Source organism: Taudactylus pleione, unplaced genomic scaffold, assembly GCF_031769625.1.
Source record: "Taudactylus pleione unplaced genomic scaffold, aTauple2 ptg000037l, whole genome shotgun sequence".
Taxonomy (NCBI): Eukaryota; Metazoa; Chordata; class Amphibia; order Anura; family Myobatrachidae; genus Taudactylus; species Taudactylus pleione.
The window spans coordinates 14,842,773-14,867,866 of NW_028284439.1; the positions used below are offsets into that span (position 1 = coordinate 14,842,773).

At 42.2% G+C, this 25,094-nt stretch overlaps 1 protein-coding gene across 5 annotated transcripts in view; it reads left to right on the forward strand.

The window, feature by feature from the left end:
* Positions 1 to 25,094, forward strand: part of NLGN1 (neuroligin 1) — a 765,562-nt gene that overhangs the window by 260,365 nt on the left and 480,103 nt on the right. For 3 of the 5 annotated variants that reach the window (XM_088452415.1, XM_088452411.1, XM_088452414.1), the window contains exon 1: positions 3,625 to 3,993. The exons of 1 other annotated variant lie outside the window; for it this stretch is intronic. The gene's annotated coding sequence lies outside the window, so the exon portion shown is untranslated. Of the gene's footprint in view, positions 1 to 3,620; positions 3,994 to 25,094 lie in introns of those variants that run through there. One more of the 5 variants, XM_088452413.1, reaches the window with a different exon arrangement.

The window sequence follows — 25,094 nt, forward strand, 5'->3', positions numbered from 1 at the left end:
TCAGACCCGGTCGCAAGCGCTGAGCGCTCGCAACCGGGTCGATGCTGCCCCAGAGCGCATGCGCACGACGGTGCTGGCTCCGTCGTGCGCATGCGCGAGACCCGGATAGCGACGGGCAATTCATTGCTCCAGGTCTCGTACCAAAGGTGGTGTGCTGTCGATGTTGAGTGACAGCGCGCCCCCTTTGGTGGACGGGCCGGGGGAGTAGCTTCACAAACGGAGGCGTTCCCATGTGAACGCCTCCATTTGGGGCCGGCCCCACTGGCATCAGAGCCGAAATCTCTCTTGGGCTTGCGGCAACGAGACCCTACCACAAGGGTCTCGTCGCAAGCCCGATGGTCGCGATAGTCTTGACCATCCTTGGTCACCCACAGCTATACGAGCGGCCAGGAGGCCGTTCTAAAAAATAAAAAGACCGGCCCTGATTCAGAGCGAGCGCTCTGTCAGAGTGACCAGCTCTGAATCAGGGGCCTAGTACATCATAAAAGTACCAGTTCATAATACTTATCTCCTGTACCAGTTCTACGTCTGAAGCCTCAGTGTACATACTTAGGGCCTGATTCAGAGCCACACGCAAAAAGCGTGCACTCGCTCTGAATCAGGGTGGCCATTTTTTTTATAAATCCGGCCTCCTAGCCGCTTGCATAGCTGACATCACTTGTGTTCACCTTCCCTGCCCGCCTCCAAAACGGGGCGAGCTGTCGATCAACATCGACAGCCACCCCTTTTGGATGTGAGCTCCGGAGCTAGTGATTTCTCGCTCGCTCCGAGGCTCGCGCACTGCACGGCCATCTACCCGCTTGCGAGCGCATAGCACTTGCGAGCGGATCTGAATCAGGCCCTTAGTACATCATCCAAGTACCATCTACTAATATCATTCTCCAGTGCCAGCTCTGCATCTGAGGCCATCGAGTGTGTGCTCAGTACATTATCCAAGTACTTTCTCCTAGTGCTAATCTCCTGTGCCAGCATTGCGACTGGAACCAGTAAGTGTGTACTCAATACACCACTTCAGTACAAACCTCCAATATCTTTCTCCTGTGCTTTCCTTGTGATAGTGTTCTTCCATTTAACCACTTGTGCTAGATACCTGACCAAAGGGCTGCGACCCGCTTGCTGGGTACAGCTTAAGTCCAAGTCCCGCTTGGAGGGGTCACTGGTGAACACCTCCCAGTAAGTTAGACTCCGTACCTTTGGTTAGGTCTTGCCAACATCCGGTACTGGTGGATGAGGAGGTCACTAATCCAGGCCCCTCACCTCCTGTTCCCTCCTTAACCTGGGTCCACGTCTTCTAATCCCATGGCAGAGAATCACTTAGCCAGCTCGTGACACCACTTCTCTGTGGGATCTAGGAGTCTGAGTTAGTCTTACGGACACCTACTGTAGCAATTTTCTATGCTGTGCTTTATTGGCAGAAAAGAGGGGCCTATTTATCAAGGTGGTTATTCATAAAATGATGCAGAAATTACAGTTTCTGCATAATTTTATATATCACTGCTATGTACTAAAAGCCTAATACAGGAAATTTCACAGAAATCTCCTGCAAAAGGCAAACCAATTGGTGCAGATTGCAGTCCTCATTATTATCAATGGGGAAGGAAATACGATCTGACCTCTATGTACCAAACTCTGAAAAGCGAAACTTTTCAGAGTTTGGCCACATTGGTATTCACCATCCCCAGATGGAGATAATCGCTTTATGTCTATGGAGGCATTCTCACAGGAGAGGAATTTTATGCAGATGATTAGATTTGCAAAGCTGCAGGTGGGCGTCTCAATACATGTCCTGATGGCTGAGAAATTTGCATATTTTTGCATAGCAGCTGCGTACAAATTGGCGGTTGCGACGGCATTAGCATACATCTCTGATTCAGGCCCCAAGTTACTGAGAAACTAGTAACTGTCGACATAATGTACCCAACTCTGCAAAGGTACCAGTTTGGTAGTTGTCTATATTACACTAAATGCATGGCCCACAAGCCCACTGTAGGTGATTAGTAATTAAATGAATATCCTGGGACCCTGCGAATCTCCACCCTGCATTTCTCATCCCAAAAAATTCCATGAGAGTAAGACCGCGCATGTTCTGCCTGCTAGTCCCCCACTCCACCCCCCTCCCGCAATCTCCCCCCCTTCACTGCTAACACTTACCTGCACAGTGATCTGTGATCCAGTGAGCTCCTCTGTGACTTTAGTCAGCTGATGGCTGGGCTCTTGCTCTGTGAGTGACCTTGGTCAGCTGCTATGTGCTGTAAACTGAGATGACGGTTTTCAGCACAGAGCAGCTACCTGGGATCACAGAACAGGAGCCCGGCAATCAACTGACCGGAGTGGGTTCCAGTCAATAGATTTACATTAAAAAGGTTGACATTGTCTAGATAGACACCACATGGTAGACAGTTAATAGGTCGACAGGGACAAGAGGTCGTCAGTGACATGTCGACATACAAAAGGTCGACATGGCTGAAGATAGACAGGTACAAAAAGTCGACATGGGCAAAAAAAAGTCAACACAAAACTGGTCAACACACAAAAAATGTTGCCACATTTTTTATTTTTTGGGGGGGTTAGGCACTTAGCAGAGGGTTAGGGCTAGGCACTAGAAGGACAGTTTAGGGTTAGGCACTTACCCCAACAGTTAGGGTAAGGCTCCAGGAGGGAGAGTTAGGGTTAGGCACCAAGGGGAAGGTTTCAGTTAAGGTGAGGATTAGTTTAAAAAAAAAAGTCGACCTTTTGTCCCTGTCGACCTATTGACTGTCTACCATGTAGGGTCTATCTTTTTCATCTAGATCTTTTATACCGAATCTGACCGGAGTCGCATAGGACCTCACTGGATCACTGATTGCAGGTAAGTGTTATTTTTTTTCTATTTTAGTTTTTTTCATAGTGATCAGCTTGTGGTCTATTTATACACACAAGACTGATCACAGACGTCGGCTCCCAGCTCTGCTCTGTCTGTCAGAGCAGGGCAGGAGCCGGTGTATCGGGGAAAGCCCAAATAATGCCATCTGCAGCTGGCGTTATTATCACAGGGCTCCCTCTTTATTTACAATTATAGTTTTAGTAAATCTGAGACAGATCGCATTTCTCATTACAGGTATAGAAAATGCGATCTGCTTACTAAAACAATGCAAATTTAAGGGCTTGGAGTAGTTGTTTCCACAAACTGCCCCAAAAGTCCTTTAATACCTTTAAGTGATATTAAAATAATGTGAAATGGGTATGAAAACACCCACTTTCACATTATTTTAGTAAAAATAATATTAATTTATTTTTAACTTGTATTAGCACATGGTTATGAAGCATGGATAAAACTGCTATCCCAATTTCTACCAAATATCAATTTTTCAATAGTGTTCCAAATTAATGACTATTTACTGTGGTTGCCCAGATATATATAAAAAAAAGTTCCTATATCCATGGCTGCTTTGTGCAGTGCTGTTGTAGCAGCAGTAGCTGCAGTATTACTCATCACCACTGGGGGCGAGTGTGCATTAGTTTTAGAGCAAGCAGCACATTAAAGTTCCTTCCAACCTGTATTAGAGGAAAACAGGGCTCTCCTCTCCTGCTCTCGGCATGCTAGAAAGCGGAGCCAACGGGATCCAAAAGATAAAGGAGAATATCCCCGCTTCACTGAGCACTGCTGTGAAATCTCCCAAGCAGGAGCCGGCGTTGATATCCCAGGTCAATATTCCGTCGAGAGAAAAGGATCGCTAGGATTATGACACTGACGGCAATGAGGGATAAGCCTTGTGTCACACATACATATTGTATATGATTTTATTTGCTCGCCGTCTGGATTGTGTTATATAAGGGAGTAGTTGCATAGACCAGATATTAGCATTGCCTTAGGAAGAATAAAGGGGCAGTGTGTGGGATGCTGCTGCTGCTGATCGTGCATGAGACAGAGCAGGGATTCTTCTTCCTGAGCACCCAGGAATGAAGCAGGAGGAACATTCACATTGCAGAGAGCGGATGCTGCAAAAAGACCTGGTAAGTTCTTTGCTGCTTCTCACACGGGGGTTCTGCTGTGAGCGGTACTGCTGGTGTATGTGTGCGCTTGTGTGAGGGGTGCTGCTGGTGTCTGTATGTGTGTGTGTGAGGGGTGCTGCTGGTGTCTGTATGTATGTGTGTGTGAGGGGTACTGCTGGTGTATGTGTGTGTGTGAGGGGTGCTGCTGGTGTCTGTATGTGTGTGTGTGAGGGGTGCTGCTGGTTTCTGTATGCGTGAGTGGGGTGATGCTGGTGTATGTGTGTGTGTGAGGGGTGCTCGTACTGCTGATTTCTGTGCGTGTGAGAGGTGATGCTGGTGTGTGTGTGTGTGACTGGGGTGATGCTGGAGTGTGTGTGAAGGTTGCCGCTGGTATCTCTGTGTGTGACTGGGGTGCTGCTGGTGTCTGTGTGTGAGTGGGGTGATGCTGGTGTCTGTGTGTGAGTGGGGTGATGCTGGAGTGTGTGTGTGTGAGTGGGGTGATGCTGGTGTCTGTGTGTGTGAGTGGGGTGATGCTGGTGTCTGTGTGTGTGAGTGGGGTGATGCTGGTGTCTGTGTATGTGAGTGGGGTGATGCTGGTGTCTGTGTGTGTAAGTGGGGTGATGCTAGTGTCTGGATGTGTGAGTGGGGTGCTGTTGGTGTCTGTGTGTGAGTGGGGTAATGCTGGTATCTCTGTGTGTGAGTGGGGTGATGCTGGTGTCTGTGTGTGAGTGGGGTAATGCTGGTATCTCTGTGTGTGAGTGGGGTGATGCTGGTGTCTGTGTGTGTGAGTGGGATGATTCTGGAATGTATGTGAGTTTGGTGATGCTGGTATCTCTGTGTGAGTGGGGTGATGCTGGTATCTCTGTGTGTGAGTGGGGTGATGCTGGTGTCTTTGTATGTGAGGGGTGATTGTCAGTGTTCTTAAAGGAGTGGAAGTTGGGAGGATGAATGGTGAGCAACACAATCCCCCATAAGTTTGAAGAGTCTTCGGGGGAAACTGTTCTATGTCATGGAACTGGTGGCCGAGGAAGACATGCAGTTATGGCTCAGTTTCTCAGTAATCATGCACAGGGCAGAATGTAAATGCAGCTTTCTCTTGCCTGAACTCTATCTATCTATCTATCTATCTATCTATCTATCTATCTATCTATCTATCTATCTATCTATCTATCTATCTATCTATCTATCTGTCTATCATTCACAGAAAGACTGTCCTTACATTCATATATTTATGCATTTATCCATGTGTACAATATGTATGGAACATGTTTAACTGTTTGAGAGCCACTGAAGGCTCTGAAGGCTTGCAGGGTAGGCAGTGAAAGGGTTAACAGCAGCCAATTTTGTCAATGTTATGCTTCATTTAAAGTCCATTTATTCTGGCGCGATGAAATTATCATTTAGGTTTTTTTTTTTAAATCCTCTAAAAAAATGACACATACGCACATAGCAATAGATGGTCTTTTGGCCCAGTTTTGCAGCCAAGTGTTGCTGAACATTTATAATGACAGACCCTTTCTTGTCTCACCCCTCCAAAAAAAGACATAAATATAATAACAGAATTCTATAAATAAATAATAATAAGGGTGGGAAAAGAAGCATACGTGGACTAATAGGTTTTTACATCTTTCCAGACAGATTTATTAACAATCTATGCATGCTTTAATTTTGCATTGGTCCGACAAAAGCTGCAAAAAAACTGGGCTCTCCTTTTTGGCAGAGGCAGGGATCCCAGGGATTAAACAGACTCTTGAAATAACAATAAAAAGAGGTTAATCAGCTTTTATTTTATGTAAAATTTGAACATTTTTTTTTTTTTTTTTTTTTTTGCTTCCAGCCTTGTAAAGGTCGTATTTAGAAATGTTCTGTATTGTTTATCGCAGAGATTGCATTCTCTATGAAGAGTATGTTAAAAATTGTACATGGGGAAGGAAATGTGTTTATCCTAAAACTAATTAGTAATCTTTGCTACTGATTTTTGTGCTACATGGATGGAAACGAGCCAGTGTATGAATAGAGCTATTTTTAGTGAAAATCCCCAGCCACAGATGTACTGAAAAGCAGCTCAGTTCTTTGTTTGGATGATATTTATTTAGTCGTATGCAATAAAAAGCAAGTACGTAATAACCACAGACTATTATGTCAATCATATCTTGTAGCTAATTAATCACTTTCTTACTCATATTTCTATTCTCGTTAGGGTGATGCTTTTGAAAACTGCCCATTAAGAAACAATAGGCTGTTGTATATCAATCTTTGTGTTGTGACTAAAAATGATGTGTGGTGTACATTCTGTCTTCCATTTACAATATTAGTATATATATTATTAAAGAATATAGAAACAGTTTGCCCACGTGATTAAACATGAATTCAATAAATGTATATTTTTAAAGTCTGAATTTTATACCTATATAAAGCTGAAAACTTCATTAAATAGATCATGCTCTCAACATTTTACACAGCGTTGTTACATAAAGTCTACCCGTATAAACCGGGACATCATGTCTGTGTTAGACTGTGTTGTAAATACAATTGTTGGAAGATGTGTTGAAAGAGGTGAACTTTTCATTAATTTTTAAAAAGGTGGATGCCATTGTAATAAGTCCTTAAAATTCACTGGCATCTTCTCTCTGTGTCTGCAGAGGATGACTTAAATATAACATATTTCTTACAGCTGAACTCCAGCAACCTCCTGTCATGCAGATTACATTCTTAACTTACATTTTAATGCCCTTTATATGCTCATTATCTGGGTCTATCTCCAGCAGTGTGTCTGACTTGTTAAAATGTTATGATAGCAAAACAATAAAAGCAAAAACAATAACTCATGAACACAGAAGAGCAGATATGTATTTTCTATGTCTAGTAATGTGTTTGGTGGGGTGAGGATCGTACAGAATATGTTAGAATGATCTCCCATGCAGCATCTTTGACTAAGACTTCTAGGTGATTAGAGATCCCATATTGGTAATTGCATTTTGAAGCACACATTGCACTATGGCAGGGATGATGGATGGTAGTTGTTATTTTATCACATGTACTGTGTCATGTTCATAAAACAATGGTGGGGAATCCTGTGAAGCAGTTTATTTGGTGGTTTATATGTCCATGGCACATGTCTGATAAGCTAGTATACTGTATTTATGGACTTGTGTAAAGATGCTTTATATCTAGCTATCAAGAACTATGCCCCGACAGAGCCTTGCTTTGGACAGATCTGGGCCTCATTGCTGAATAGCTGCATTTGCGTTTGGCAAAGCATATGGCCGGTCAGATTACATAGGTTACAGAGTTGTACATATGACTTGGAGTGAAAAAAATTCAAGCCCGATTTTCAAGGCAGATAAAAACAATTTATATCCTGATTTATTTTGACATAGCTGTTTGGTTGTGTTGGCTAGCTTTTTTTGGCTCAAAATGACCAAGTTGCACAAGCTGATGGATCTTTGTTGCCAGCAATGGATGGAATTTGCATGTGGCAATTTCTCAGCAGAGATCAATGTTAACAAATGACCTTCGTGTCAGCATGAGCTTGCAAGCCTTTTCATGCTGGCTTTCTCTTGGGTCTGGTAATCCAGGTTCACCTGCTACTGTACTTCTCTTCCCAGCTCAACAAACAACAGGTACTGTAAGCTGTGATAAGAGGGTTTGAGGTGTGGTCAGGCTCAGGCTGTGGAGTTTTTGGAGATGGCCTGTGTGTGGGGGTAGGGGGCTATGGTGTATCTGTGAGCTGGCTGCATGCCAGACCTAGGCTGTAGAGATGAATATTGTTTCTTCATCAACCAAATGTCATTAATGAATGGAGAGCAATTGTAGATAAGCAGTTGTCCTAGAGTCAATCAGCAATAGTATGCATGTTAATAAATTAAGTATAGGTGCGTATCCACTAGCAGATAGTGGAACGACAGTACAATTACAACATTGTAATCGTACAGTCGTTCCTCTTCCCCTGCAGTACCTACACTGAACGATATGTCGTTCGGTGCAGGCACCCTCCCTCGTCCCTGAACATGGTCAATCTGTCGTTATCGGCAGATTGACCAGCATGTTCAGGCGATGATTGATGTCGGAAACGACCAGCGGGAACGCGCATCGCTTGTCATTTCCGACATTTTCATGCTTGATTTGTGCACGATTAATGAGTGATTGAACGATAAGGATATTGTTATCATTCAATCGTTCATTGTAATCGACAAGTGGATACCCGTTTCCAGTACAACTCCAAAATGGTTAGTTGGATGTTAGTTACCTATGACAAAATCCTCCCTTAAGCTGGGTACACATGCTGACGATTGTATAGGTATGTATGCAGGACCTTTACAGGGCTGTCAGCCGACAAACAGCTTATAATACTGGTCGCATCTTGGGTGGAATGCCAAAGCTAAAAATGCAGTCAAACCCCTGAAAATTCTGTTTTCAGTGGTTTGACTGCATTTTCCATAAGCACCAAGCTCAGGAAAGCATTGACCTGATAGGCAACGCTATCTATAGATAGCGTTGCCTAATAAATGCCTATAAACTTCTTATCGGGAGCCTTCCAGGGTCCCCTATGGCTCGCGCATGTGCAGAGGGACTCCCGCGTCATAAACCCGGAAGTCCCAACACCCCAAAGGACAGCTCTTATCGGTAAAAATGCTGTCCTTTGCTAAAATCATGGTGCCTAAGGGGCTCCTAAATGCCGGAATGCATGCGATGATTGGCGGAAGGATTTAAAACCAAAATGCAATGCTTGATGCATCCAGCCCCTGATGTGCCATGTAATATTTATCAGTCCTACTTCCCGATCCAATGGAATCCTGTACACAGTGAGCTATTTCTAGCACATTGTGTACGGGTCTTGCAGAGTGCTCACAGGGGGTCAAGCTGGGTGCACACTGCTGGGTTGATAGGGAGCGTTTAACCCTATCAGCCGGGGATCGCAAAGGTGCGTACCCTGTATTTTATTGCTGCAATGTATGTAACATAATAATAACAAATAATGATCTTGTATTGGATAATTTATAAATAACATCTCAGCAGTGGTTATACAGGTTGTACAGACCTGTTAACACACTGGCCTAGAGGAATAGTCAGCTGACATAAAACAGTGCTAAACGTAATGTTAGAAATAACCTTGCATTGTGTAATTCAGAACAAAATATATGTTTGTTGCATGAAATTGTTTTGCTCCTAAAGACTGAAGGTTGTCTGGTCAGTTAAATGTGAAAACCCTTGCCGACAACCATATTCCTTTTCTGTGTTTTTTTTTATTTTCTTGTTGTGATTTGTGAGTGGTTTGTTTCATACAGTATCTGCATGTACATATATGTACATACAGTACCTGTCATCTACGCGAAGTGCAAGCATCTTTTTTGTGGTATGTACGATTATTCAGCCTGTTAATTTACTAGGAACCAGTGAAGCTTCTCTGACCGCAAAGTATCTTATTATCTCCTTTATGTCATTAGTTCCTATTGGATTTATAGTCTCCATTCTTCTAAATACTGGTCCAGCCCAATTAAATGACTGCTTCTACTGTGTCAGTCTTGGTGACAGGTATTTTTTTCCTTTTCTCCGTGTAAGGTGCTGGTACGTTCGACCTTATCACTGAGTAAACTTGTGTCAAGTACTTTATGCTGGAGATGTGCATTTGCTGGATTTAGGTCACACTCTGCTGTAAGTGTTGGGCTATTCGCACACATTTTTTTAAGGCCAATAATTTAGATGGATAGGTATCAGGACCAGCTGCTTTTTAAATGACCACACACCAGAAATAATCATACACACCATGGAAAATCAGAGAGCTAACATTCTCTAGGCACAGTGTTACAGTATATGGTATGATAGTAATTATGAAAGCTTACGCATATTGCCTGACTTGTTAGTACATCTTTTCCTAGTCTGTGGTGGCCAAATTTTTACTGCAAAGTAAAAGTAGAATGCACAGTAGCAGTGTTGTTGTCACCTCTTTGAAGTAGAATATATAAGTGGAATATATCATGTATAGCTGTATCTAAGCAGTAAACTGTATATAATCATTCATATCTGTATGAGGCAGCATAATGTAGCCATGTGACAGTACATATAGTTGTATCTAAGCATTGAAGCTGTATAATATAGTTGTGTGACATCATATATTGTATAGCTTTATGTAAGCATAAAAGCTGCATGTGATCATTCATATCGAGATGTGCTCTGACTCCCGTATTTTGGTTTCGGTTTTGGTTCTAATTCATTGTCGGGGTTTGGTTTTGGTTTTTTCAATAATTGATCAAAACAGCTAAAATCACATAATATGGGCCTGTTTCTATTTCTACAGTATTATTACCCTCAATAACATTAATTTCCAGTGATTTCCAGTCAATTTTGACCACCTCACAGCTCACAATATTGTTTTCATCCAGTTTAGGCCAAAAAGTTGAACAGAACTAGCTATCTGACTAAGCTAAGTGACAGCAGTGGGAGGTAAAAAAAACATGTGGCAGTTCAACATCCAACATGGCACATCTAGGAAACAGAGTGGCACTGCAGTGGCAGACAGGATGGCAGTTTCATAAACTATACTACCCTATAGATAGAATGGTTTAATTAATCAAGAAGTAGATCAGATGGAGGTGGAGTTTGTATGTAGGTGAAGGCAGGTAAAGGAAGTAAGGATTGATTAGTTTGTAAATTCAATTTTTTTTCATTCCAAAGCAAATTTATGAGGGAGGAGGGGAGAGCATTACAACTGTGTAAACATGCCCTATATTTTGCCCACAAAATAAATTTGGTGGTTCAAAATTAAAAAAATGTAAAAATAAATAAAGGGGTATGCAGGAGATGCTGTCTGTGGCCATAAAAAATTCTGTACATAGCGTCTTACTAAATAAAATAAAATGCATCATACATCACCACAGGGAATTTCAGTTGGACAGCACCCTCTTTTTTCAGGGATGGTCCAGCCAAAGTAGTGTAGATGACTGGGACCTCCCAATGGTTGCAAACCTTCCTCAGTGAGTGTGGTCTTTAGAAACACAAGAGCAGGAACCTCAAATACGTTTCGTTTAAAGCAGTCTTCCTCAGACAATAGAAGACCGACACCGCCTGGCCGCACCACCGCAGCCGCTTTGGGAGAGTCAACGCTGCCAGACGAGGTAAGGAGCCGGCTCCAACGCACTGTGACATTAAGTCTGTTTGCACACTGGGCGTGATTTTTTTTGCCCATTCTTTTTTTGCAAATTTGTGCTAGGTTGTTCAGTGCCACAGATCCTCAAATGGATTGAGATTTGGACTTTGACTTATTCATCATAGAACATTCACTTTTTGTTGTTCAACCACGCCAGTGTTGCTTTAGTTTTGTGCTTGGTATTGCTAAAAGATGACCTTTCTCCCAAGCTTTATTTTTCTAGAAGACTGAGGCATGTTGTTTTGTAGTATCTCCCTGTATTTTGCACCATCCATCAGTCTATCAGTTTTAACAAGATGCCCAGTGCCTCCTGAGGAAAAGCATTTTCACAACATATTTCTGCCATCCCCATACTTTACTAATGGAATGGTATTTGCTGAGGGATGGGCAGTGTTAGGTTTGCGATACACATAATGTTTTGAATTGGGGACAAAAAAGCAAATTTTGTGTCTCATTTGACCATAAAACCACATTTTAGCTGGGTCACTGCTTTTTTCTAGCAAAGCTTTGATATTGTTTTATCTTCAGCAATGTCTTTTTCCTTGTCACACTCCCATACAGTTAAGTTGTATGCACAGCTCTTGATATGGTTGACTGGTGCCCTTAACTCCAGTCTCACTTAACTCTGTAGCTCCTTCAAAGTGATAGTTGGCCTCTCACAAGTCTCCTTTTGCTCTGATGCTGAGTATTGAGGGATGTCCTTGTCTAGACAGTGCCTAGGTCATAGGATGCAACTTCCATTTCCTCAAAATTGATCCAACAGTGCTCACTGGGATATCCAAGCTCTTGGATATTTTTGTGTAGCCTTCTTTTATCTTGTGCATGGGAGCCTTATTACACAAAGATAAATATCACTACATAGTGTTCACTCTCTAGAAGAGGCACTTTATCGTGTGCGCCTAAAAAGGGGGCATGTCGTTGTGACGCGCCCCCTTTTCATAACTGTTGAGGGTGTGCTCGGCACTTCCGGACATGCCAGACTGCCTCCAAGCTCTCTTCTATGTGAATAGATGCCGTCCGCATGTGCATGGCATCTATTCACCGGTGGTGGTCGCTGCACCATGGTTTTTCCCACCTGCGGGACACTGTGGCCCGTGGGTGGGGACAGCGCCCACAAGGTTGTTTTAGCAGGTTGCCGCTCAAACACACGGCACCCCCCTGCTAAACCAGCCTAGTGGGATCGCTAACTACAGGGAATATTGTATGGGGTCTGGGGAGGTGGTACAATTGCTTGATATTGTTTGTAAGACACTAGCCACACTAGCTTTGGCCATGACCCTTCCAGTGGTGTGTAAAATAAGATTTGTGTCACGATACTACTAGGGTTGAGATATGGGTTGGGACCCATTGGGCTAGCTGGGCGTACTTGATGACCTGATAATGCTTGATGACCTGATAATGCTGTTCTTCATGCTTACCAGCACAGGATGAGTAGACAGGCTGCTGCAGAACATAGAACACCATGGCTGGATTGCAGATAGGATGAATAGTATTAGCTGCTCAGAGGGAATTAGCCAATGTGTAGGCACTGGAGCAGAATGAGATTGCCCAAACGCAGGCACTCAAAGATAGGTGCTTAGGATATGAAGTGTAGGTGCAGGTTTTCAGGATATTCAGTGTAGGAACACTTTTCATAGTCAACTGCGTATACGCAGGTCTTCGGGAACATGGCGCCGGTGCCATGTTCCCAGTGATTTCTCTACTGCCCATGTGCAAATCTGTGGGAAAATAGTGGCCACTTAATTTTCTAAGTGATTTCTGCAGCACCAGTGACAGACTCCGAAGAGGTAACACATATAGGTGGACACCCATGCACAGCCTGCACCCATTATAGATATACCCATGCACCACCATACATGACAAGTATGGCAGCAGCAGTACAAATATTGAAGCTCTCAAGCACCCAGAGCACACACCATATAATGAAACTCAGCCGCCAATGATACGTGAATTAACATATAATTGGTTGATAATTTCCTCTGTATCATTTAAACATGCATTTTATCTATTCCCTCAATACAATTTCTAACCTTTGGCTCTTGATGTGAATTATATCAAATACATTAATTATTTTGACCATAATGGAGTAGTAATGAATTTCATTTATAATATCTATTACTGAGTCTCCCATATCCAAAATGCTTGGGACCAGGGTTATTTTGGATATCGGAATAGTCCGTATTTTGGAATATTTGCATACCATAATGAAATATCTTGGCAATGGGACCCCAATATACACACAGAATGCATTTATGTGTTATATACACCTTATACACACAGAAGCCTGCAGGTCATTTTATACAATATTTTCAATAATTTTGTGGCTCAAACAAAGTTTGTGTACAGGAATGAAATTAATTTATGTTTCATACACCTTATACACAGAGCCTGAAGGTAATTTTATACAATGTTTTTAATAATTTTGTGCCTTAAACAAAGTTTGTGTACATTGAACCATCAAAAATCAAAGGTTTTATTTCTCAGTCATGCCAAAAAAATTCAGAATTTTAGAATATTCCGTATTTTGGAATATTTGGATATGGGAGACTCAACCTGTATTGTAATTTACATCAATTCTATTCTATAAGTGTGTTACAGAGGTGGATTACGGCATCTCTGGCTCCTCTAGCAAATTTGAGAGAGGGCCAAACAATTCCACTCCACCCTAACAGTTCTAACGCCATGTTTGCTATGCTGGGGCTACGTTGCACATGTGTCAGACTCGAGCATGCTCAGAAGATGCCCCAATTTCCTCATTTTGAGAGCAGAACAAGGGTCTCAGAAGGGAGACCTGGCATTGCTGAGCCCCCTACATTCAGGCCCCATAGTTCCCATGCAGTTTTGGGAGAGATGTCACACATGATCCATACTGACAGGCAGGGACACCAATTGTGTAACCCATTATCTCTGCAAAAGTCTATATGAATGTTCCCCAATTTATATCTGTGGGATTATTTCTGTGTTATATTGAGTTTCGTCCTCGGACAAGTGAATACAGCAAAAGCCACAAATCACATAAATAATTGAAGATTGTTAACAAACATTTTTTTATTCAAATGTAAGTTAGTAAACCAGTGCTATATAGATGTTATATTTATATTCATACATCATATGTTGGATTGCTGCTTCTGTAGGAGCTGTCAAATGGAATTGCTGCTCATAAAACTATATTTATATGGAAAAGTACCATGGGGTCTATTCATAGAGCTCTGAAGAGTCCTGTTTAGCTGATAACAGGGCTTTTCACTGCCTTAGGTAATCCATAGAGTGGGTTACCGTGGAGAAGATTATTCCTTCTCCAGCGCCACCCCCGCTACGTGTATGTATACTGTTGTATGGTGAGTGCGATTCATAGAAGAACAGAAAGCTCAGCTTTCCGTTCCTCTGCTGTGCTGCGAACTAAAGTTGCATACTTCCCTGCCCGGCACCTGGCGCTGGCTCCACCCATTTACCCAGCGTCCTTTGCAGCAGGTCTGACCTGACCTGCTGCTCTCAGACGATGGGTGCATGCGCAGTGAGAAGCAAACATATCAGGTACCCGATATATCTGTCTACGCTCTGCTTCCAGGCAATGCCAGATTAAGGTACACGTGGGCCTGGAGCTGAAATTTATTAAGGGCCTATTGTGTTCCACCACAGGGTGTGTGTCCATTACTGCGGGGTTGTGACTACTAGTGATGTGGGAGTTTGGCCTGTGTCATGGCGTTTGTCTAGCACCATGGAGGACACATCTACCGCCTACATACAATCATTTCAATATTCTTACCATTTTCATTCATATGATGCATGCACCATCTGTTATTTTATATAAAACAGAAAAGAGCAGGAGAGGGTTTTTAGCAACCCCAGATGCCCGCAACTGCCTGCCGTGTGAAGAAGAGAAAAACACTGATGTACCAAACTGCCAAGAGAGGTAATAATATACACAAACTTACATTTTATACATAATAATTATTTCAAATCTGTCCTGTCTCTAACATGCACGTGCGCTAAGGAGATGAGACAGACCATAGTGTAGCAGGAGAGGAGTAGGACGAGGCTCAGGCCGACAGGAACATGGTAAGTATGGGAGCTGGACATAATGGGGAGAGAGTCAGAGGGGTGGGGGGGCACAAGGGGTGGGGTCAGAGTAGCGGAGAGGGGCAGGGGTGAGCAGTTACAGTATTATAATATAGAGTGTGTCACTATATAATGCAGAGATCATTACAAGGTCCACCGTATAATACAAAAATATTAGTGCCCACCACTCAATACACTAAGTGACCACCATATAATACAAGTAGCAGTACAACAGGTGCAATGTAACACCGACAAAATAAATGGCCGCCATAAAATACAGAGGGCATGACAGCCACACAGCATGGCCCTTGAAATAGGATGTCAGACAGTATATTTATGTGTATAATATATCTATCTATCTATATATATATATATATATATATACATATATCTGTATATTTATATATATATATATATATATATATATCAGTGGTCAATTAATGGAACTCATTTAATTTTTTTTAGATTAAACAGGTCGTTTAAGGGTAGCATTTAATCAAATTAAAACTTGGATGTGCATACCATAGCTAGTTGTCAGCTCTGTTCATTCATCTGCCTGGGCGCTGGCTCCAGTGACCGTTCAGGCTCCTCACCAGAAGAATGCAAGGCACTCCTCACCTGAAGAACCAAAACATGATCAGGCACATTTCCAGACTCCGTCTCCCGCCTACCTCCTCCTAGCTCCCTCCATTACTGAGCGAGTGCTGCGTCACTGACTGAGCCTCCTGCTGTGCTGTGTGAAGCAGAGCAGCAGAGAAGACAGCCGACATATAGCCGCGGACCCGCCCTCCTTTTCCTCACCAGGACACGTGGCGCGGGGGAGGCTCTGAAACAATATGTGGTCCTGGAAGGGCTTAAGCATTCCACTGCACCACCATTTGTATTTGACACCCTGTCTGCATGGGCGGCTAGGGGGGTGTTTATGGTGACGGCCAGGCACTGCAGGGTTCTAGTGGGTGGGGCTTCGAGCGGCCAATTGTTGTGCTGCTCGAGAGGAGACAGGAAAAATAAATTTTCCTGTGTCTCGCAGCACTGAGCGCACCAATACTGTGGGCCCATTTTGATGGAGGGCCTGGATTTGTAGCTCCATCCACCCCATTGTTAATCTGACCCTGCATCCAGGGATTGGCGAGGGGGAAGATACCGCACGAAGCGCCGGACAGGTAAGTCTACATGAATGGCTACTAAACATCACTATATATCACATCGATGTGATGCGATATATATAGTGATATTTTTCATTGGCCACTTCATGTTTCTTTCTGAATAGATCGCCAGATAACTTGAACTGGGACATTATATGAAATGGCCAAGTTTAGAAATGTTAGCACAGAATTTGTTGTGCCCAATGTATATTTGTTTATTTCATTTTAGTTTGCCATATGAGAGCAGTTGGCCTTATTGAGCCTTGTTTGGTAAATGCCCCCTAAAATTCCTTTATTATGGGACTTCGAACTTCCTATTTAGTTTAACCAGACTGCCTTTGCTGCCCTCCTTTACTGGTTGCTGGGGGCTCATGTGTAGGTGGGGACTTCCCCCCTCTTTCGTCATAAAGGGGGACTCTTTCTCCTTTCCATAACTGGGTTCATGCCCCCTTTTATGGGCAACTCTCTCCTCTTCACATATGGGCTCTTTACCCCTGCTTTCTATGGTATTTCATCCTCACAGAATAATTGGTTGTGACTGATCCTCACTTCACCAGTTTAGGGTGCTGGGGACACCAGGTACTCCTCAGCTCCTCCCTGGTTGAGATGTCCACTTATATTTATTTTTCAGCAATCACCACAGCTCCTCCGTGACTTATTATGTTGCTTGTTAGAGCTTAGGCTATACTAAGCACTTTTTTAAGGAGTTATATTTACTCTAACACAGGGCCGAAACTAGGATTTTTGTTACCCGGGGCAAGACAGTAATTTGGCGCCCCCCTGGTAATTCCCCTATAGTAATGCCCCCTGCAGCAGTGCCCCTGTAGTAATGTCCCCTTCAGCAGTGCACCTATAGTAATACCCCCTGAGGTAATGTCCCTGTAGTAGTGCCCATATAGTAATGCCCCTGTAGTAGTACCCATATAGTAATGCCCCTGTAGTAGTGCCCATATGGTAATGCCCTTGTAGTAGTGCCCATATGGTAATGCCCCTGTAGTAGTGCCCATATAGTAATACCCCTGTAGTAGTGCCCATATGGTAATACCCCCATACTAATGCCCCTGTAGTAGTGCCCATATGGTAATACCCCTGTGGTAGTGCCCATATGGTAATGCCCCCATAGTAATGCCCCTGTAGTGCCGCTTACAGAAGAAAAACAAAATATTACTTACCTTAAACCCCGCTCCAACGTCCGGTCCACCCGGCTGCTCCTAAGAACTATGGGAGAGACATCATGATGACTCTCCCATAGTGCCTGTGGGGAGAGCCGGAAGCTGGAGTTCAGGAAAGAACTGCAGCCTCCAGCTACGCGGCACTGCAGGGAAGGAGCCAGGCGCCTGGTGGTAATAAAATCTCTGCGAGCGTCCGGCTTGGAGCCTCCTTGCGGCGCCGGGCTGGAGGACACTGGCAGCGGGCGCAGCAGTGCTCCCAGTGCAATTGCACCTCCAGCCCCCCCCACTAGTTGCGGCCCTGCTGTAACATGAGCGCGTTGCAGTTCAGTTATTGATCGACACTCCATAGGTAGCCCTACATTGTACAGCCATGGCCAAAAGTTGAGAATGACACAAGTATTGGTTTTCACAAAGTTTGCTTCTTCAGTGTTTTTAGACCTTTATGTCAGATGTTACTATGGTATACTGAAGTAAAATTACAAGCTTTTCATAAGTGTCAAAGGCTTTTATTGATAATTACATAAAGTTTATGCAAAGAGTCAATATTTGCAGTGTTGACCCTTCTTTTTCAAGACCTCTGCAATTCGCCCTGGCATGCTGTCAATCAACTTCTGGGCCACATACTGATTGATGGCCGCCCATTCTTGCCTAATCAATGCTTGGAGTTTGTAAGAATTTGTGGGTTTTTGTTTGTCCACCTGCCTCTGAGGATTGACCACAAGTTCTCAATGGAATTAAGGTCTGGGGAGTTTCCTGACCATGGACCAAAAATGTCGATGTTTGTTCCCCTGAGCCACTTAGTTATCACTTTAGCCTTATGGCAAGGTGCTCCATCATCCTGGAAAAGACATTGTTCATCACCAAACTGTTCTTAGATGGTTGGGAGAAGTTGCTCTTGGAGGATGTGAGAGACCTGCGCAGGATCTGTACTGCGCATGTGCTGGTCTCCCTCTGCGGTATCGCTCACCATTTCCCCCAAGCTGCAGCCTGATTGACATGCTACAGCTGTTTGGGGAGTGTGCAGAACCGGCCTTCGTTGCAGAAAATGGGAGCCTGTCGCTCTCGTTTCTGGGAGTGCAGAGGATCTGCATCTTCCAAGCACACTTCCAGGCCTTGGCTATGGAGCTGTGAGGTGCAATCTGAGTAAGCTCAGAGTTACTCTTTTGGTCTCGCAAAAGATCCAATGCTGCGTCTTAGGACGCAGCACTTGGATCTGTGATGCTGTCAGGAGTTGTCTATTTGCACCAATAAGTAGCATATTAGTTATACAGTACTGCACAGCCATTTCCCTGCAGCTGTGCAATATCATACAACTATGAATCATGAGATGGTATTGTGTTAAACATTCAAATCATCTCTTCTTTTCACAATAATAAATGTTGGTTACAATAAAACCCACATATATATATATATATATATATATATATATATATATATATATATATATATAGTGTTATAGAAAATGGGAATACATTTCAGTTGCAGATAGCTTGCTTAAAGTGTCACTAGGGCATATAATAGTGATTGTGTGCAAAGTTTCTATTTAGGATAGTGCATTACCTAATTGCTATCGATATAATACAAAATGTTAGGTTTAATTGCTGCAGCCTCCAGACAAAATACAACATTATACAGTATCAGTATAATCTTGCCACACCGTGTCCTAAATAGAAACTTTGCATACAATTGTTATTATATAGATATATTCTATAGATACTTGATTTATACTGAATGTTCTCTGATTGCAGATGTATACTAGCAGCTATAGGCTGAATACAGTATCATGGTAATGTAATTGTTGCCTCTACTTTTTATTTATCCTTTTTGTGGTTATATTTGCACCCATGTTGTTCTGGTAAAAGGTGGGTAAGGGGTGTTTGTCATAGTAATGTGTAAAAGCTTTCAAGAAAAAACACTAATAACTAATGTAATAATATAAAGAAAAGCAGGAATGAGCAGACATATGCAGGAATGAGTAGAAATGGTAAATGTGATAAATAAATGCATAATTCCGGCAGATATCGTGAAATGAAATGGGTTAGGGGGAATACACTAATGATTACAAGCTACTAGTCTTTTCTGTTGACAAATATTTTTGGGTGGAACTGGTTGGTAAGTAAACCTACATAAGAGTAAAAATGAAGTCGATGAGAACAATAAAATATATAAATGTATTAACTACAGATGTGTCCACATACATCTAGCCTCCTTGTGCATTAAACAGCCCTTCTAGTTGCGCCATGCCTTGGCGTGACTCGATAGCGCCGTGTCTTTTCGTGCAACTTTTTTCCTTAAAATGCCTCTTTTTGCAGAGCACCAGCAGCTTATGCTGATTAAAATGATATGCGGCATGCCTATATTCTGTGTGCGACTGCGGCTGTAATGTAGCATTTGGCATGCAGATACAGTCGCAGTCGCACACAGAACATAAGGCATGTTGCATATCATTTTAATCAGTAGAGTCTGCTTGTGCGTCCAGTTCGCATCACTTTGCGAATAAAACACATTTTAAGTGAAAAAGTAGCACAAAAAGATGCTCTGCGCTACCAAGTCACATGGCTCTCACATATTATGTGTAACGTGACTTGCAGCTCATGGAGGATAGGTGTATGTGGACACATCTGTATAGTTGTATTCAGTACAGGCTTGCCTATCCTCCCGATTTGGTCGGGAGCCTCCCGAATATCGGGTGCCGCTCCCAACCCCCCGGAAAGGCAGACAAGCCTCACGGCTGTCGTCTTCCCCCCCCCGACTACCTACTAGAAACCCCCGCAGCGGGGGTGCCCGATGATGTGATTCGCGCTGAATCGTGTCATCGTGGCTCCGCCCACTGCTTCACAATGCCTTTATTTTCGGCACTGTGAGGAGGGGGCCATGATGACGCGATCGTGCGGCTCCGTCCCTGGCCCCGCCCCCAACATGGACCCATTGCCCGGCCACGCCCCCCACTGTTTGCAGGCATTCAGCTCCCTCCCGGATGGAGGGAGCTGAATGTCGGCAAGTATGATTCAGTATGATTGTTTTCCCACAACGTAGACAATGAATAAAAGTGTTTTATGATATAATTATGTAAAAGAGATACAAATAAATAAAAAAATACTTAAATATGTTAATAAGTTATCTTTTGCTAAGATGATTAAACCATAAAATAATGATATTGCTTGAGTAAGAAATAGATATAATAAATAAAATGAAGTAGTGAAAATAAAGACGTGATACACACACTATTGCAGCCGTAGTCTGCAGGGTAACTTAGCGCCTTTCTCAGTGGGTTATTTCACTAAGAATAGAAAAAGTAATAAAATATTTCTGCCTCAGTTCCAAGACCTTGAGAAATCTGCATAATCTCAAATTGTCTCTAAAAGCTCATTTACTCCAACATTGTTCAGTTTTTCAGACGAACATGTTATTGTGCTCATAAAGTGTTTGCACTTCAACAAATTGTGTTTTATGTTGAAGGGCAATGATGAACAAAATGTAATTGTGCTGCAGAAGAAGATACTTGCTGCACACATAAAGTAAATAGACCTTTTCCAACATACTGAGAAACAATACTTTGGTGCTGGGAAAGTAGAAAGCAGTGGAGTACTTTCATTATCAGTTATTCAGAATAACATAACAGCAAAGCTCTGCTACTGGAGGCTTCCGCATTAGATGGTACTGGATTCCTATGATGCAGGTATGCCATTCCATTTCTGGACCATTGTCTTCTGGATGTACCATTCCCATAGAGGCATTTTAAATATATTGATAGCTCACTGGGCATACAGAACATAATACTGCCCTAATGCTTAGAAAGGATCCTGTCTGCAGACAGACTATTTAATTCCTGTTAAAGGTTGTAAATGACATACCCAGAAGTCAGTGCTTTAGAATTGGAGTGGCTCATTTCCCTATTTGCCTTTTGGAAGTTGAGTTAAACAGTCCTTAAATTACTTCAATCATTTTGTGCAAGAGCCAACCTTGGGCACAGGCATTGTAGGCAAATGCCTATGGCACCATTGCCCCGGGGAGGGGTTGTGGAGATGGAGCCAACATTGTTTATGGGGCACTTGCTGAAATCATGCCTAGGGCTCCAAATTGGTCGGGGCCGGCTCTGTTTAGTGTGGTAACACAAGGTAAGTTTTGCAAGGCAGGGCTCGCATCAGCTTGTTATATAATGTTTCCCTCTTCTGCATTAAATGTCCAGGCTTACGGGAATTAATTATTGTATATGAAATCTATTCAGCTGTTCTTCTCTTAGGTTCTTCTGGCCAGGTTATGTTTCTAACTGTAAGTTAGTGCTTTATTTTTAAGTCATACTTCCTGTTATACGAGGGCTGATTTAAAAGTAATGAGACTGCCTCTGTTTTTCTGTCCCATGGGTAGATGTGGCAACGCTGTGCTGGTTATGGTGAAGCTCATTCATCGATGTGTCTGAACCTGCCATAGTCATCTTTGTTTGGTCACATTTCCTCATGGCGGATGAGGAAGATGTGGCTGTGAGATTACGTCAGAGATGTGTGATTGAATTTGTGTTAAACTTGGAAAAAGCAGCAATGAAACTCATGAAATGTAACGGCAAGCATACGGTGGAGAAACAATTACCGTGCTGCAATATTTCGGTGGTGGAAGCACTTCAAAGAGGGTAATACTGTATGTGACTGACTAAGCGCGTTCTGGGAGACCATCCACCGCGGTTACAAATGTCAACATTGCTAAAGCTGCGGAGATGTCGCAAAATGACAGAAGGTTAATGTTACACAAACTTTCGGCTTCATTGGAACGGGTTCAGCATATTGTAACAAAGGAACTTAAAATGCATCACGTGTGTGCCAGGTGGGTACCCAGAAATCGCACAGAAGAGCAGATGCGACGAGTTGAATCGTGCAAGAACACTTTTTGAATGTCAGATAGGATACCCGATTTCCTGACATCGATTGTGACGTGTGACGAATCGTGGATTGGTGATTATGATCCAGAATCCAAACAACAGCCCAGTGTATGGAAACATTTCCGCTTTTTCCAAGTTTAACAAAATGCAATCACACATCTCTGACATAATTTCACAGACACGTCTTCCTCATCTGCCTTGACGAAACATTTGAAGATCTTCCACTCGCTGGGACCAAACAAAGAAGACTACGGCAGTCCAACCGCAGGTTCAGACATGTATGAGCTTCACAATAACCAGCATAGCGATGACACCTCTACATATGGGACAGAAAAATAGAGGCAGTCTCATTACTTTTCAATCAGCCCGTGTACATGAAGTTTTGGGAACTTTTATTAAAAAGCTTCAAAGCCTTATATCTACATTACAACTGCAAGTGCAAACTCCAGTGAAACCACATGTTACACACGATCATGCTTGGCATGTGACTGTCAACAGCATTTTTACTCCCATCTGGGAGATCATTGCAGATCACATAGGCTTAGCCAATGCAGTCACTTACGGTAAACGTGCGTGAATGGAGTAGGAAATGTCCAAATAACCTCAAATCTGCGCAACATATTTGAATGTGAAGAACATTACAGGTGAGTATTTAATCATTGTAATAATGGTTTTTCATTTTCAAACCCATTGAAATGTATTGTACTAGCATTAAAAATAATAATATATTGCACTAAATAACAGCGATGACGCCTAACTATCTGTCATAATTGAAACTTTCTAAACATATGTTAATAAGATTTACTTTATGTGAAGCCAAGTAAATTCACTATTTATTCTAAAGCCTGTTTTAGTGTGTACATGTATCCATTTAATCGAAAGAGGGAATTGCTATATACAACTATTCTCCAAATTAAGTATCACTTTTTCAAATGATAGTTATTACATCCAAACAAACCATAGTAATAGCCTATGAAGCTATGTAGGCTCAGAACAAATATCTTAATGCATCTTCATATTAGCAGTATATCCTATCTATCACACTGTGCATGGTTAAGCAAATTTCTATGCATATAGTATGCAGTCAGTTAAATATTGAAGACATATTGTTTATACGTAGTCATTGAAGCAATGGAAAATTGTAAAGCAAACAATGGTTGTATAATTCAGGAAGTACTGTTTCTTACATTTTTAAAATTAATTAAAAAAATTAAGCTTTAAAGAAACCAAAACATAACAGAGCCGTTTTCTATACTATAGTTTCTATCATACACGGCAAGACTGAAATGCACAGACATTGTGGTAGATGTACTAAGCCTTGCAGACAGATAAACTGGAGAGAGATAATTACCAACCAATCAGCTTCTAAAGTTGGGTACACACTGGAGCTGTCTCGGGCCGATTTGTTGTTTTGTTACGACAAATCGCCTACATCGCTCAATGTGTACGGGTTATTGCGCGCTCCCACAGTCTCTAGCAAGGGTCGCTAGGTTTGATGTGCTGCACGTCAAACCCAGCAATATTGCTAGCGCCCTGTGGTATGTTAATCACGGACGGAACAGTGATTGAGTGTGTATGGACAATCCCCGTTCAAGGGCATTCGTTCCGATGACGAACGTTCCAGTGTGTACCTGTCTTTACTGTCATTTTTCAACCACAGCCTGTAAAGTGAAAGCTAGGAGATGATTGGTTGGTACTTTATCTCTCCAATTTATCTCTCCCCAAGGCTTAGTACATATCTCCATTGACTGATTTCTGATCTCTTCAGAATCCCTTGTGTGTTGGATCCCAGTTGTGCACTTCTTATTTAGTGTAGAAAATTAGATTGTGGTTAAACTGACAAAGCTTCTCTTGTTAGGAGAATCCAAATTGCTTTTCCCTTTTTTGCTTTCAAACTTTATTATACATCAATAATTGATAGTTAAATTAATGACAGCTGTCTCGTAGCTCTAGAATGAAAATTAAATAATATAAAAACTAGATACAGATTCTGCCAGTCAGGCTAATTGGCTAAAGATTCAAAAAAGCATTTTACTGTATATAGTCACTTTAAAGTTTAAATTATTTTGCTTTATATATTTAATTTAGTGCAGCACAGTGACATAGTGGCTAGTATTTGCCCCCTGGACAGTTCCTTTAAGATCTCCTGGGGGGGGCGGGAACCTCAACATGCATAACATACACAATAATAAGTTACAGTTAGTACATTTGAAATAAAATATTATGCTGTATTACTCGTTAGAATAAAATACTTGACTCTTTTATGAACCATTAGAGAGATTTCATTCTGGAGAATTTCAAGTGTCATTTATTCTAATTAACAAGTGCAGTAAATACAGTTTGGTGTAAAAACAATAATGTTCTGACATTGAAATCCACCAACAAAATTTAACTTTATGATACAAATAAAGTTCTTGACATCTTTCACTGTTTTTTTTTATAAAGTCCCTGTAAAAGTATTATTATGAGTTAATTATTCAGCATCTGTTTGTACTTTGAAGCTTTACTATTAATTAGTTAGATTGCTTGAGGACATCAATATATTAAATGATAGCAGTAGGTGCTCTAAATTGCATCTAGAGTAGATTAACTTGAGGTGAATGCAATACAGCTCATTAGGCTTACCGGTAATGTGCTGCTCTATATTAGGTCCCTGGTTTCATCAAACTTCCCTAATAAAGTTATTAGAATTCTTTGTGTTGTTTGACATTTTATCATTTTCCGTG